The sequence below is a fragment of the Aythya ferina genome, assembly GCF_964211825.1.
Source record: "Aythya ferina genome assembly, chromosome: Z".
Lineage (NCBI taxonomy): Eukaryota > Metazoa > Chordata > Aves > Anseriformes > Anatidae > Aythya > Aythya ferina.
This window is the reverse complement of record NC_140299.1, coordinates 32,053,704-32,071,182: the sequence shown is the minus strand read 5'-3', so window position 1 is coordinate 32,071,182 and position 17,479 is coordinate 32,053,704. Positions and strand designations below refer to the sequence as shown.

At 32.1% G+C, this 17,479-nt stretch overlaps 1 protein-coding gene across 15 annotated transcripts in view; it reads left to right on the top strand.

Annotated features, from left to right (window-relative positions):
• PTPRD (protein tyrosine phosphatase receptor type D) overlaps positions 1-17,479 on the top strand; it is a 1,303,784-nt gene that overhangs the window by 642,549 nt on the left and 643,756 nt on the right. For all 15 annotated transcript variants that reach the window (XM_084505446.1, XM_084505445.1, XM_084505434.1 and 12 more), the window contains exon 8: positions 221-243. The gene's annotated coding sequence lies outside the window, so the exon portion shown is untranslated. The remainder of the gene's footprint in view (positions 1-220; positions 244-17,479) is intronic.

Below are 17,479 nucleotides of genomic sequence, written 5' to 3'. Positions count from 1 at the left end.
TATTAAAACTTTTTACAGATTGTGAAAGAAAATACAGAAAGGAGAAAAAAAAAAAAAAAAGTATTTAATTTATTGTGTTGATATAAGGAAACTTTTTAGTTGATGAAATTTTCCTTGCTATCAAATTAACCACTTTGTTTTCAGTGAAGTATTTGCTAAAAAAATTCTTCCTCTCTGCTTTCTTCTGAGAAAATCCTTTTCTTTCTCTCTATTTTAACAGGAGTTGGAATTCACAAAGTTGAGGTAGGAAACTGATTTTATTGATTTAAGTAGCATACCCCATTAAGTAGCATATTTAAGATTGTTACTGTGATTCTTATGATTTGTGTCTGGTAGTCATTCCCTATAGTGGTTACAGTGAAATTTTACAGTCTGTTTCTTGTCAGCAGTTTGTTTGATGGATAAAATATTAATGTAAAATCAACAATGTTTCTTAGTTTACAAATAATTCTGAAGTATAACATCATATTACAAGTATCTTTCAAGGCTGAATTTGCCTGTATGTTGTACTTGAGTATGATCTGGGTCCAAAGAAAACAGAAAGATTTTAAGGAAACATAGCTTCACTAGGCAGTAGAAAACAGTCATTTGTACTTGCAGATCTCTACAGTTTTCTTGAAGCCAAAGCAGAAAGAAGGTACTGTATACTAATGTTAGTATTGAATCTGTCTTATCTAGATGGATTTGCAACAAAACAGGGTTTATAAGGTTACACAAATTATAATTAGCATTTTGTGTTGTACTTATACCTCATTTCCACTCATTAACATTTATATTGTAGTGTTGAGAATCATAATTGTTTCAATGAAGTTTTCTGGAGAAAAAGATTAACTTTTTTAACATATCCTTTCAAAAATTATTTTTTAATTTCAATATTATGACAATAATTTTGGAGTGCTGTATTACAGTAATCTTACTCTATCAATAATTGCTCATTTAATATAACAGTAGAAAATATTCACAATATTTAACTTTAGCTGTAGAGCTTCATGTTGTCAGGATGTGTTTATGTCTTTGTAGGATAGTACAGTCTAAATTACCTTCTGCAATAGTCATAAGAAATAGGAAGAAAAATTCTATAGGACTGCATATCTGAAAAACTTCCATTTTGGCTAAACAGGACAGAATTTTTCAGGTCACTAAGTACATTCCCAAGTGAATCATTGTTTCTCCCCTCTCTTACTGGAAATTCAAAGTACAAACAAGAAGCAAGAAACGGTGCAGAAACTGGGATTTAACAGATAACAAGTCCTTTGCTCCTGGGCAGAGGATGGTGGTGGTGATCTAACATTGGTCTGAAGCTGATTGATTATATCCACATCAGGTTTCTTGTCATTTCCATGGTATTAGTGATTTAAATGCAGGACTAATGGGAATTAAAGCAGAGTTCAAGGTAATCAGCCCTGAGAAATGAAGGACACAGGCAGAACTGTCTCACAGCAGATTAATACCAGCTTGTGATATACTGTGCCTTACCACAAGATGCAGAGTTTAAGATTCAGCAAACCAGATCATAAAATCATAGAATGGTTTTGGTTGGAAGAAACTTCAATGATCATCTACTTCCAAACCCCCTGCCATGGGCATGGACACCTTCCACTAGACCATGTTGCTCAAAGCTTCATCCAGTATGACCTTGAGCACTTCCAGGGGTGGGGCATCTGCAACTTCTCTAGGCACATCTTCTTCCCATTTGCATTGCACAGTGGACCAAGACATTTTGAAATTCTCCAACTGACACAAAATTATTTCTCAGATACTGTTTATATGTACATTGGTCCCCTCTTGACTTTATATAAGATAATAGCATCAGAGATCTTTATGTGTAAAAATAGAAATTCTAACAGAAATCAAGCTGCATCTTAGTGTAGGTATTCCAAAATAAGAAAATTTGTCCCCCATTTTTCCAAGACAATTACAAATTGCCCTTAGTCATTATGAACAACAGCTGGTTATGTTTCTGATAAAAGTATTGGATTTAACTGTTGTTTCAGGATAGAGTAGGGTTATCTCATACACTACATTATGAAAATTAATGTTCCTACGTTTTATAGGATCAAGCCCTGTATTTGGGATAGAAGTTAATCCTTTTGAGATGATGAAACATTAACATAAAAAACATATACATATACATAATTATATATATATATGTATTTATTTTTATGTCATAAATTCCTTACTTTTAACCTTTTGAACACAAAAAAAGTCATTAACTGAATCAAATAGACTGTTTTTCCTTATTAATCCTGAAGATATTTTTTATGTTATCGTTCTAAAAGATGCATTTACAGACAGTCTGGGCAGGTGTGTGACTGAAAAAGGTCAAAGCAAAATACCAACATACTTAACAAATATATTTTTGCACTCTGTCACAAAAAAAAAAAAAAAAAAAAAAAAAAAAAAAAAAAAAACTTTTGGTTGCATAGCAACTGTCTTTTTAATTACTACTTGCAATCTAGATTTTAATAATTTAATTAGTATTTTTCTTCATTAAATTGTTTCACCTAATAAATTTAATGAATCCAATTCTCTGCTTGTTTTTAAATTGTCCTATTTACCTCCTTTCATTGCCCTTCCAGCATGTTTGTCTATGTAGTATAGACTAAAATTCTCATTAATTTCATATCAGAAACCAAAACCAAAATTATTTAGCCTTATCCAAGAGGAAAAGATATAACATTTTATGTAGCCTTTGTACCTGAAGTCATTGGAGCTCAAGAAATCATTAGTGAAGTCAGTAAGGCTTCCTAATACTTCCACATTACAACTACAAGGAGAAATTTGCAGGACTGGAACTAAAAATAAGGTTTTCAAAGGCAGAATTCAAAGTGACATGAGACATTCAGACACTGGCCTAATTTTAGATATAGAGATTTCAGTGCTTAAAAAAAAAAAAAAAAAAAAAAAAAAAAAAAAAAAAAAGTTTCCCTTAGGCTATTTAATCTTAGGTAACCAGAATTACTGTTGCTCATGAAAAACTTTGATCTATTGCTCTGTTGGTGAAAATTGTTGGTGAAAAGCCGAAGCATAACAAGAACCAAGTAATGTAGGAACAGCTATGTGAGAGGGAATCAGATGGTATCTGAAGAACTACAACCATAAAGAACTACAACCTGAAGAACTACAACCATATTTACTATGAAAAGCTGCAGCCGCTCCATAGTGCTGGTAAAAACTGATAACTGTTATAAGAGAGCAGAAAACAGAAGTAGTAAGCAAGTTTGGTACACTAAGCTGGTGAAAATACACAGGGGTAGATTTTCACACAAACCTCTTCAAACTCTTCAAACTTCTCAAGCCTTCTGGATCTGAAGGAAGGCACTCCCTATGAATAGTTTGCAAATTCAAACTAGTTTGCTTAGCAGTTCTGTGGTCTATATGTTTTATAGTTATATAGTTTTATAGAGGCAGCAAGAAATTTTCACTCATTGGGATATCAGAGATATCTATGTGATATCAGTTAGAAACTGTCTTCCTTATCAATTATCATCTGTGAAAAACTTTATTTTTTATTGCTGTTAACAATTTTTATAAAACTTCATATTTCAATACCCTTTTAAGATTTGAAGAGATACACTTTCCTCTCATATTCCTCAAAATTGTTTGAAAAGAAAGTCAAATCTGCTTATTATAGGCTTAAATACCTGAGTATCTGAGACAGAACAAAGTATCAATCTGTTCTGATATATTTAGCCTACAAAATATTATTTAGTGAAACTGATAAAAATATTGTGTAATGGTTCCTGTTTCCAAAAGTAAAAATTTGTTCTCTAATAAATTCTGGGAGGAATAATTTGTATTGTAGTGCTTTCTGCCACTATTTTATATATCTAACATACTTTGTAATTATCTTTTTTGTAAAGTCTTTACCACATTCATATCTTCCCTTTCACCCATTCTGTCTTACATGTGCACTTCTTTATTTCTTACACATAAGGAATTTTGAGTTTATCAAGTTTAACAATTTGAGTAAATTGTTAAAACAAAACTAGCAAATAAGACAGCCTTAGTCATGTGTGTAAATGCTTGGATAGTTCACCTAAAAACAAAACAAAACAGAATTAATAAAGTACCTACCACTTTTTTTTTTTTTTTTTTTTTTTTTTCCACTGATTGCACATGAATTCATGGATGATAATATTCAGGGTCATTAAAACAAAAATAAAAGAAATTAGATCCTTCCAAATAAGTGATACTTTAACATTTGGACCCATAAAATAAAATAAACATTATAAAAAATTAAACCTATAAACATCAGAAAGATGGATAAGTTGGCACACCATTCTGAATATCTCTGTTTAATAATATGATATTTCATTTCCCACACAAAGAAAACAACCATTACCCAAAGCAGCCATTCGTAAACAGCCATTTTGAACAGATTGCATCCTTGTTGGTGGTATGATAATTGAAATAAGTTTACCCGTCTTTTATGAGTAGATACCAGACATATAAAATACCTATTAATCAACTCACTAGCTTTTTCAAACATCAGTTTCAATATCAACAGCTATAAAAGAATAAATGAAATAAGGGAGAAAATATCATAGAATTAATGAAATAACAGTATGCTGTGTTGCTTGCACTGAGGGAGCTAGAAGAGAAGGGGACCTAGTGATCAGTTCCTTGGGGTTTTGATTATGGCCATTGTTTTCACTATTTATATGTGTCTGCTTTTGGATCTCTTTAAAGTCTGCTTAGAAGCAACTTTATGGATAATAATCAAAAGAGTTACCTGACCATCAGTGTCTCATACATGTATTTGTTTCTTTTCTCAATTTTCAATTACTCTATATTTATGCAATGGGCTAGAAAGGCACTACCTGCCTTTCTAGGAAACTTAAGTAAAGTAATTATTTCTTCACCACCTTGGATAGATTTATCATCATCATCATCATCACCATTATTATATTATACTAGGAACTGGGAATTTGGTACTATCAAAGAAAAGTGGATGAACTAATGATAGAGATGGAACAGTGGTGAATTCCATATTAATCCCTGGAATTTATGTGTTCAGTTTAACTTTGGTGTAGATTCAGATGAGGAAAATAAACCTCAATGGAAGTTTTGTTGACAAGATTGCAATACTCAGTTTTTTATGAGTCACTGCACTGTTTCTATCTACAAGCATTTCTTTTTATGTAGAAACTATACTTAGCTGGTGAAAGAAGTCGTAGTACAAGAATGGATCCATCAGCTGCAGTTACTTAGGTAACAGTGGCAGCTGCAAGAACTGCAAGGTATCTTGCTGGTCTCAGAAGATGCAGAAAACACTGACCTGCTGTCCTTTGCACATACAGTGTTTTTGCATTGCTTGAACAACTAAGACCAGTTTGGAAAAGGCAGTTCTATACAGAGATCAATTTACCTTTCGTTGTGCAGAAGGCAGAAAAGTCATGTGTTTTGCCACAGTGGTACAGCACAATAGAACTGGTTTTGCAAAGTGAGATAGCTAATACTCAAAGACCCCATGTATACTGAAAAGGGGCTGTCTTTAGGCTACCACCAGTCTAAATCTTACTTTAGGTGTATTCCTAGAGCATATCTTCATTTGTGTGTTTTTTTTTTTCTACCTGATATGACCCTAATTCCACCACTCTCCTGAATGTGATATTTAAAAGCATTACTATAAAGCATCTAACAAATTTAAAGGTAGTTGAGAACTTACCAGGAGTTGCTTCTTACTAATTTTATTAGAAACCAATGGATTAATAACATATAATCTCTGGCATGCAAAAATGTGAATACATCTGCTTACCTGTCAAATACTGACGTTACTTAGAAAAAAATATTTTACACGTAACAGAAAACTTTGGAAAAAGCAGAAAACTATATTGTTGAATATACAAATTCCCAGCAGTCTATGGATACACTTGAGTTTTCATTATTTTCACAATACTATGAGCAAAAGGCAAACTATCTACAGAGTGGCCTAATACCTTGAATTCAGTGATGAAAGAGAGTGTACATTTGATTAAATACTTCTCTGATAAGTGATCACTGAAGGGGAAAAATATACCTACATGCAGCTAATTAATGAACCAAATTAAGGCATTAGGATTGGTCAAACACATCGAAGAAATGGGGATCGACTTTTGTTATACTTATTCAATGGTAATGAAGACTGGGTCTGTAGACTCCTGGCACTGAAAACACAAATCTGTTATCAAGGTCAAATCTGTTATCTGCCAGTCAGAAATGACATGGAGAGCTAGTAGCCTATCTTCACAGCCCCATCCAAAAAGTGTTTTTGTGTTGTTGTTGTTTTTTGTTTTGTTTTTTTCTTCCCCCTTAGTTCCTATACTTAAGTTAAACCAAGAGATGATATAGAGGAAAAAAATAAATGCTGAATCACATATAGTCAAGTTACACAGTTATTTGGAGCAAGCAGTGATTTAGGATCATGTTCAGGAGACAGAACAGATGACATAGACTCTAATAAAGTTAATGTAAAATCAAAACCTGTGTGCTCAAAATTCTCATGTATGTTTAGTCTCTAGTTTCTGTTATGACTACCCTTTAGTCGTAATACTAAGATCATTAAAGGGACACTTGCAAATGCTTTTGCATTTTGCATTCAATAGAAAATAAGACAAAGTTTTCACATCTTATGAATGATAAATTTTCTTCATGCCCTTGATTTCCAGGATGTATAAATAAAGTTCCAAAGTCTAATAGATGTGGAGTATCCACCTTATATTATCAAGAATTTAATGAGATTTTTATCAAATATGTATGCTACTAACTTGGATATGCATTAGTGAACTGTGTATCTTTAAAGAGCAAGTATTTTTAGAATGTCTATTTTTCACCAAAAATTAAGAAACACAATCTTCCTAATCTAGCTGTCAGTGAGGAATTTTTACTTTTTTTTTTTTTTTTTTTTTTTTTCTTATTCAGAGTCACCCTGATAGAATTCACAGAAAAACAAAACAAAAACAAACAAACAAAGAAACAACTCCATATTGTGGTTGCTGGTATGTGCAAGTGCTGCTGAAATCAACAGGAAGAGAAAAATTATTAAATGTAGAAAGTATAGATTTTCTTTTGTCAGAAGAAAATCTTGCTTTTAACTTCTGTTGTATTTCTGTTGAGTCACAGCACGTGTTTGTAATATGCTGCTATTTAAATCAGTAACGTCTCTTTTTATCACATAAAATTTAGGATTCAGGGGAAGAAACAATTATTTTAATTCTTGGCTTTGGTGCCTGGAGAACAACTTTTAATATTAGAAATCTTTACAGTAATGTAATATTTCAAAGGTAGTAATATTAATCTTAATTATTTTCCTCTTCTCCCCAAAAAAAATAAAGCAAGAATTAAAGAAATAATTTATTTTTAAAATAGAAATTTGTTAAACTATTTCATGATTTCTATAAACTATGGATGAGAGTTCTCCACATACTCCCTTTATGCTACTATGCTCTTCTGGAATATGCATACTCTCCCTCACTTTTAAATTCTCAGCACTTAGAACTTGAAGTCTACTGGTGTATTCCAGCAGATTAGAGTCTTTATATAAGTGTAAAAATAAATCAGTTCAGTGTTTTGATTAGAAAGATAAAGGGAAATTGTCATACATATAAATTTTATGCAATTCAGGTAAATATTACAAGTTATATATTTGCATGAAATGTGATAGGTATTGTATGTAGAGATAGAGACTTGAGTAAATTGGAAAAGTTCCAATACTTTGTACATATTTTCTTTGTCATGCTTTTCTTTAGTTTATGGAACAAAACCAAAGGATGAGGATGGCAAATTTGTTGAGTTAGGTGTTGCTGATTTTAGACATTTCTGATTATTAATGTGTTAAAAGAAGAGAAGCTGTACTAAATTTCTACATATATACTCAGCATTGCTCCCTGAGTAGATTCACATGAATGAGTATTTAAGCATGTATATACATTTTAGGGGGACATAATATTAATGACTATTCTTGTCAATGCAGGACTATGCATTTTACTGTGGTTTGCCCTATCATTTCCAAATATTCGTGTTGTATAACTACTTCTGGCAGGCTATCAGACAAGCAGAGCCCAACCCATTGAGCAGCTGAGGCAATCACTTGTGATACCCTGATCATAGAAAACCCTTCAAGTTGATGTGGTCAAGAGGGAAAATCCATGCTTTCATTTTTAGGGTCCTCAAGACCTAGGGTCATCGAGGGTCCTCAACAGATTCCTCATGTCCAATCTGCTTATTTGCTTTGCATCCCAGTTCCTTAGCTCCTTCCTAGTAGTTCCAGTATGAATTAGTAGGCAATTAAATACCAGTAGGAATTTACAAGCATAGAAATTTCAGAAGCACATGTTGGAAAAACACCTAGAATATAAGAGAAATAATATCTTGGGTAATAGAAGTCAGGAAAAGACTCATTACTAGCATTACTAGCATATCAAGTATTGTTTGAGTGATATCAAGTAATTTACTAACATCTGCATGTTTTCCCTCTACAATAAAATCACTTCTATTCCCTAAGTGACATTATTTTGGATCACAGATATTTGAGAGCCATAATTTTGGATGGCATGTGCAGCCATTGAAAAATATAATCCTTGCAATGAATTAAATGAAAAACTAACCAGAAAAACAGTAGATATTGCAAGGAAAATAGCTAGCTTGAAAGTATATCCTGGGGTTTCAGATGATGTCATAATCTGCTACAGCAAATTTAATAGTATTGTTGCCTGGAAGCTAAACCATTATACTATGTTTAATTTCACTAAGATGTAAATTACATGGTTCACTGTTGTATAGTACTGGCTACTGCCATTGCAGATTCTTGTTCGTGCAGCTGTCAGGAATTGTAATGTCTATAGGGATTTTGTTTAGCTGGAAGTCTTAAGCTTTTGTAGATCTTTTTTTCTTTTTTTTTTTTTTTTTAAATTATTTTATCCCTCCCTTATTTGCCTTTCCTCCTTCTCATCTCTGCACTCATCTCTTTTCCAGCAATATTAACAGAATGGCAGGCTGACTCCTTGAAGCATATCAATAAATATTCAGTCCTTGAAGAAGACAAGAGCAATATGACTTGAGTGACTTCTTTCCTGATATCACATTTGATTTTAGTGAGCCTTTAAGCCAAAAAGAAAATGCTCTTCTTATAGAAAAATAGCCATTTTGTGTGCTTATATTCCATCTTTTATGGTAACTGTCAGCATGAAATTTGAGGAGACATTCTGTCTCCTCAAGTAGCTTTTACCAGAATTATATGGATATAAACATTTCTCCCAAGTGAGTACATCAACACTTCTGTTATTATCCACATTTTCCATCTGAATTGCACAGGAGAGTGGCCTAACTGACCATATGTAAAACATAGCAGGTGTACATTTAAAGTAATAGACAATAATTTTCAATCATTGAAATCAAATGCAATAATTCACTGTTAGCATCTAGTGATAATCTTTAATATCAGTGATTTCTTATTACAAGTATTGTGGTACACGACAATGATAAAGCTATGGGAAGCTTATTGTTTTTCCTTCAGATGTCTGCTTGTTTAAAAATATCTTACTCTTACGCGTCTGTATATTTTTCTCTTTGCACTTGTCTGTGGGTTGATCTTGTGCCCATCTACACTGCTTGCCAATTATGTGCTTCTGACAACAAAATTGATTCTAGGCAGTTTTATGCATATATGGGAAATCGGTGGACAATTTAGATTAGCTTTTAACAGCAAGTATGGCTAATAAAGAAGCAATTCACAACAGAGGTGTACTCGGAATGACAGAAAATAAATCAGCAATAACTGGTGCCAGTTCTAAATCACACACAATTAGAAATAGTTATATCTTTATCTTGAAAACTTTAAAGCAAAGGCGAATGTTCAGATTACTCAGATTTACAGAAATGTGCTTGTTGTTGTCAGTTGGCTTTTTCATGTAGCAAAGTTATTGCCTATATTTTTGTTCTGGATGTATTTCTTTGCTTATTGTATTTGTGATCTACTGGCATGAATTCCTACCTTACCAGCACAGCTATGGTATATTAGGCATTCAGTGGCTGTGTGAGAGAAGGCGTGCATCTGTCAGTGCTTTGTAACTTTCTTGTGATTAATGGATATTTGAAAGCAGAATAAAGGTGCTGTGAATGAGAATACATAAATGAATAAATAAATAAATAAATAAATAAAATCTAAAAGCAGCCATAGGTTCTCTTTGAATTTCTCTGAATTTGTCTTTGAAATTGTATGAGAACATGCTATCCTTTAGTGGAGAAATTTAACTGTTTGTTGTTGTTGTTTTGTTGTTTTGTTTTGATTTGTTTTTTATTTGTTTTGTCATATATTTGAACAAAGGGAGTTTGGTGCTGTGTTTTGTGTTAAAGGATGTATTTAGACTATTTGCTGCTTGAAGCTTGGGTAATAGAAAAACTAAAGGTCTCATGACCTTCAGTGAGGCTTTACTAACAAAAACTGATCTGATTCCCTTCCTCCTCCCTTCACTTCACTAACTTGGGAATCTTAATCAGCCTACAGTGAAGAGAGTCCCATATGCAAACCTGCTCTATTTTTTTCCTTCTTTCTCCGTGAATCTTTGTTTTCTTAAGGTATAGAAAATTGTGTGAAAAGAGTATCATGGAAGGTATTTAATTTTGCACAGAGGGTACAGAAGGGAGGCCAGATCACTTTCAAATGACATTTGGTATACATACAAAATCACAGGTGAACAGAGCAACAAGGAATAATAAATTATTTTAGTTGTAATACTTGTGAGACACAAACTGGAAAAACACTATGGCCAAAGTTCTCTCCTTTGTGCCTGGCACATGTTACTCAGGTAGACTCTAATATTCTATACCAGGGCAGGTGGAGATTCAGCATGGCATTAGGAATGTGGCATCTATATTCCTCTTGAGAACGGAGGATTGGAAAGATGGAAACTTATCTACACGGGGAAACATAGTCTATATCTTTTATTTTTTATTTAACTACACCTTTTATTATTTATTTATTTGATATTTTGGGGGTGTAGAGCCTGAAGAGAAGGCTCTGGGGAAATGTCACTGTAAACTTAAAAGGAACTTATAAAAAAAGATAACTTTTTGCTCAGGCAGATAGTGACTGTACAAGAGGGAAAAAAGAGGGGAGATTTGGGTTATAAGTTAGGAGGAAATTCTTCATTTAGAGAGTGGTGAGGCACTGGAACAGGCTGCCCACAGAAGTTGTGGATGCCCCTTCCCTGGAGGTGTTCAAAACAAGGTTGGATGAGGTCCTGGGCAACCTGAGTGAGTAGCATTTCTGCCCATGGCAAAGGGGTTGTAATTAGATATCTTTAAGGTCCCTTCCAATCCAAGCTATTCTATGATTATATGATTCTATGATTTTAGTAATAAAATACAGTTTGCTTTAGAGTGCTCTGGGTGAAGTAAGGAACACTAACAGTTCCTGTAACACAGGAAACTTGACATATTAGAGAAACCATTTCCGTATTGTGAATAGATAGCAAACTCTCCTTCAAAATCTTTCTCTTCTCCCCGTCCCTCAGGGTTTTTGATTTGAAAGAGAAAATTTGCAAATTATGAAATGAAGAAAAGCTTTGCATCACGGAAATAGCAGATTTTCCTTTCTCTTATTGCAGAGCTTATTTATACATGGTTTTATATGTAGATGTGGTATCTTTGATTTTAAGTTTATCAGAATTGTATAAAATGTGATGATTTAGTGTTTCACGCTAAGAGAATATGCTATTCTAAAAATGAAATGGACAGATGAAAACGGGAAATGCTGGGGGAAAAAAAGGAAAACCTTTTTTTTAAAAAAATATATATATATGTATATATATATATATTTTTTTTTTTTCTTGTCCTTGAGAAATATTTGTTAAATAAGGCCTTTAAAAAAATAAAAATTAAAAAAGAATGTCCAATACAGGTGCTATTTCTAGTTCCTTCTTACAAAATAAACAAAGAAATATGTGAGTTGGTGATGCTTCTGTTAATTGTAGAAAAGATAATACTGGATCTTCAGAGATTACTTAAAAGACAGATCATTTGTTTTGAAATTGGAGTTGTAGTTAGCCTTGTTTTATATATATATATGTATATATAAATTTTACAAACAAAAATCATTATATGGGAAGCATATATTTTTTCCATTCCACTTGTACTTTTACCATACTTTTCTGAATACTCAGCTATATCTTTTTTTCAAAACTGTGATCAGAATCAGAATATAAATTTTAAAGGGATAAAAGTCTCAGAAGTGAGCAAGCATGACAGTGTAAGCCAGAAGCTCACATCCATGTCCTGTGATCTTCTGCTTAGAAATGAAAATCATGTGTACTATGCCTAAATTACAAACCCTTCTGGTTTCTATTTCTGAGTTGCAAGTTTGTGTTTTTTTTTTTTTTTTATTATTATTTTTATTTTTTTTTATAGTTGCACTATAAATATTTTACTATAAAAAATGTACGTGATACTTAACACTACATTGTTTCCCAATTCAGCTTAATCAGTGGTTTAGTCTGAGAGGTGTTTCTTTTGTTTGTTTTGTTTGTTTTGTTTTGAGGCAAGCTCTCCAAACTGTAACCTGATTCTGTATCAATATTACATTCCAACATATTGAGATATACATAAAATTCCAACATCAAAGTTACAGTTAAATAGTAAATTACAATAGTAAAACACTATTGATTTACTAAGTTGTTTACTGCATAGTTCTATATTTCAATAACAAGTACAGGAATACCATTTAGCTTCTTCTTTCAAAGGAGTTATATTTAGCTCTCAATATTAATCTGTGGAACTGTGGGTTTAACTTTGCCATTTATTATTATTATTATTATTATTATTATTATTATTATTATTATTATTATTATTATTCCTAAAATTCTTCCTTTCACATTCAAGGTACTTTGAATAGCTAGAATGTTGGGCTCAAACATTCTCAAATTTGTTATTTGGTAAATTGAATTCAAAGTGACTTCTTTATAAAAAGGATTTTGAAACCCACAAACTTTACAAACATAAGCCCCGTCACATCTTACGTTTCTGTTGACATGGTTAATTTGTACTCATCTTATTGAAATGTCTTGAACTTTGCACATTCTTTTAAGGATATTTAAATATCAATTTGCATTATGTCAATGTCTCGTTTGAACTTAATGTTTAATTCAATATCACATACTGCTACATAAATGTTTCCAAAAGTTGAGTAAAGCTACAGCTCTTCAGAAATTAATTCTGGGATGTTAGTATTTTTATCTTCATTTAATAATTTTCCTAGTATTATCAGTAGATTAATTCTATTTTTACTCAAATCAGATTGCTTTCTGTTTGTAAACACTTTTTTTATTCTTACAGAAAAGTTTCATGAAAATATCAGCTAGAAAAAAAAATCTAACTTTGCTGCTGCAGAAAAATATCCCTACAAAACTTCATCATATCAAAAGTCTTACGTAATTACTCACAGGTAATCACAGGTAATTACTAAAAAATTATAAAAATGATCAATTTTTGCATTGTGTACCCTTAGGATAAGAAAATGTAGGAAAGAAAAATAACAGTTGCCAAAATATTGTTTTTAATTTTTATTTTGTAGCTAATGTAAATTGAAAAACCAAAAATATGAAAGAAGACTAACTATTTTTATAGGAAATTAAATAATTTATACTGTAATAAATTATTTCAGGTTCCCTTTTTTTTTTCAAAAAAAAAAAAAAAAAGTATCAAAAAATGAAACATATTAGAAACAGATGTGACTCCTCTTTTTCTTGTTGCTATTCTTCCAAGTTTTTCTTTCCTTTCATTGTGGTGTGATTTGCCTAGTAAGCTGAAGTAGTAAAAAAGGAGCTGGGTGTTGGAGAAGAAGACTGAACAAGGTTTTTGTCTCACTATGTTGCTACTTTTGTTACTGAGTACTCTCAGTTTTCATGAGAACATCCAAAATGCCTTATTCAAACAGAAATATTCTCTGTCAAGAACAATACTTTGTCTCTGGTAGGGACATGCTTTCATACATTCCTTTCATACTTCCTTGTCATCTACACTCATATGATTATGGATGTTAAAAGATATGTCCCTGCCTGTTCTCTTTAGCATCGATTAGCAATTTATCATAAATTTGTCTTATTCCTTTGGAAATCTGATAGTATTTACCTCAGCATCTTTTCTGTGGCAAAAAATACCTGATATTTGTTATGAACTGAAATAAATACATAAATAAAAAGTAAACCATCCATTTAAAATTGATCTCCTTCATTGATATTTTTCTCCTTTTTCAAAGTAATTGTAATATTTGTTAAATAACAGTTCTATATTTATGTTATGCTTCACCCTCTTGACTTTACAAACCTCCATCAAACCTAGACTCTGCCTTTTCCTCTCCAATGGAAAAAATTGTAGTCTTTGGTTTCTCTTTATTTAGCTCTGATCTCTCTCTCCTTTAATACACTGTACCTCTTTTTTTTTTTTTTTTTTGACATGAGTTTATCTTAATGAAGGTTCAAAGAAGAGTGCTGCACAAAGCATTTACAATACAAGCATAACAAGATTTTGTATAATATCAGAATTAATTATTTCAGGGAGCGGTCAAGTGTTAATTCTAAAGTATCCCTACCAAGTTATAACTGCCATTCCAGATTCAGAATCATGTAAGCACAGTTTTAATTTTTCCTTAGAAAACTTATATGTATCTATGATGAATCTTGTCATCTTTTCATGCATTCACCTGTGATGTACTTGAGGACATTCTCACCAGAAATATTTGAACCAGAAGTATTTTGCTGCCCAACAAAGCTCAATTCCATTGACTCCCCAAAAAGTGGATGTCACCAGAAGAGATTGATCAAAACTATTGCTGTGGTGTAATGACCACACAGACACCAGGATATATTTAGGGATCAATAACTTCCACAGCTTTATTGAGCACAAGCTCTCTTCTTATACCATTAACTTATACCTTACAAGTGGTACTTTCCCACTACCTATTCATTGGTTAACAACTTTGCCCAGCAACAGCAAATATTTAGCAAATTCCATATTGTAACGGTTGGAGAACAAGCAGTTTGAGACAGCAAGGCATCTCATGAATCACCATTTCTTTGTTCCTTCTACCTTGTTTACATTCCTCATGGCTTCATACTCATGAGTCCAATGCTATCACCAACCCACCAACCACGGGGCTTGTCAACCCTCATGGCAATACTCCCACATTTTGTCACTACAAACACTTGGGGAGTGCCATGTGTCAGTTTTCTCCATCTTGAGCAGAGATGGAGAAAATAAATACTTCCTAAAATACTACCACTAAATACTTCTCTCAATCTGTAAAAGGGAACTTCTCTCCAATCTTTAAATAGTTATGTTTCTCTAGTAACGTCTGTTAGGGGACAAAAATCAAGGGCTTTTAAAATCCAAGTTATGACCACTGGGTTACCTTTGTCCACCACTTGCTTAACAACTTTGCAGAGGTCCAACAAGTCAGTGGGGTAGCCTTTCCCCTAGTAGAGTACATGCTAGCTCTTTAGCTCTTTCCCATATTTCCTATGCACTTTTTTTGTTGTTGTTTTAATTATAGACTTTTTGAAGGGATGAAATCAGACTCTTTTGTCTTTAGTTCCTGGGCTGCTCTCTACAGCTCTTTTGGCAGGTTCAAGTTACTTTGACAACCTAGTAGTCCTCTGACATTGTCAGTTTTGCACATGTAGGATGCACACCTTGGGTTCACAAATTTCACATTTGAGTTCCTTCTGGATTCGTAACGACCATCTGGTTCCAGTACCTAACTTCTCTATTTGTTCTAGTTCATATATAATTTCTCTATGCTTATGTTAAATTGATGCAGGTGACATAACTGTAACACAGAATGTGGAAAATATAGAAATCTTCCAACATTTTCAGTAATGATGGTGGGAGGAAATATCCATGGAGCTTCTTTTTATTACACTAGGTTTCTTGAGTTCCCTTTTTACACACATTTTATCAAATACTGTTACTGATTCCCTCCATTGCTTTCTTCTCCTCCGTATTTATTAACTCTTTGCTACCACCTTAAAAAATATTTTAAAGTTGTTATCTTTATGCTGTCCGTAAGACAGTATCATAGCACCATATTCAATAAGCCAACGTACTGCTGAACCAATAAATGAAGAAGTAAAATAATAAGCTAGACAAGCTATAAGTAAAATGAGAGAATTGGAAGAATCCAAAGTAATTTTAATTTAAGGAAATAGAAAGACTTTGATATTTGTGAGATCAGTGAAACACTAAGACTCTTGAGTTATTATCATATTATTATTAAAAGAACAATATGCATTTATTTATAGTCATGCTACTCAGCCAAAAAAGGTGAAGCATAAGGAATAACAAACCTTTTACACAGCTGAATATTGCACTAATTTTAGGACGGAATACTAAATAAACATTTATATTTTGACATACTGGTGGACAAAGATACAATTTAATTTCCTGAGGAAAAACTATTGTAAATTATTTTATTTATTTGGAAACAGTTTAGAGTTCTCAGTAGAGCACTGTATAATATAACTCTGGTAAAGCTTTTTCTACAAAATTTTATAGCATAGTTCAGGTTCATCAAGGCCCTGTAAGTCATGAAAAACAACTGAACAAAACCCAAAAAATTACAAATTTAGGAATGAGGAATGTGACAAGGAATGACAGCATATTAATAAATAAATATTTAAAAAAAAAAAAAAAAAGGAAGAAAAGAAAAGAAAAGAAAAGAAAAGAAAAGAAAAGAAAAGAAAAGAAAAGAAAAGAAAAGAAAAGAAAAGAAAAGAAAAGAAAAGAAAAGAAAAGAAAAGAAAAGAAAAGAAAAGAAAAGAAAAGAAAAGAAAGAAAAGAAAAGAAAAGAAAAGAAAAGAAAAGAAAAGAAAAGAAAAGAAAAGAAAAGAAAAGAAAAGAAAAGAAAAGAAAAGAAAAGAAAAGAAAAGAAAAGAAAAGAAAAGAAAAGAAAAGAAAGAAAAGAAAAGAAAAGAAAAGAAAAGAAAAGAAAAGAAAAGAAAAGAAAAGAAAAGAAAAGAAAAGAATAATTTATAAGTACATAAGATTAATAAAAGATTTAGAGTTTATTTCTAATTCATTGCATCACTTCAACCAATATGTAATGTATACATGTATGTTCCACTAATATGTACCTCTGTGACCATATTTTGTGCTAAATATCTCTGTAATGAAAATATTATGAACAAGACATGATTGTGTGACACTTTTTGATATCTTTCATTTTAAATGATTGTTGTTTAAAAGATGACTACTTCACCACTAAGAAAGAAAAAAGAAATAATCAAATATGAGTATATCACCATAGCTGTATGCAGACTTGACGTATATTTTTCACTGTTCTCTGTCCCTAAGGCTGATAAAACTACTAGAGATGGTGGGTAGTTTGTTACAGGGACTTTCCTCTTTCCTCTAATCTATGTCACATTTTGAATTCTCAAAAATATCATAATAACTGGAATCTTAACTTTAAGGATTTCAGACTTCTAAATATACAGATTATTCCTAG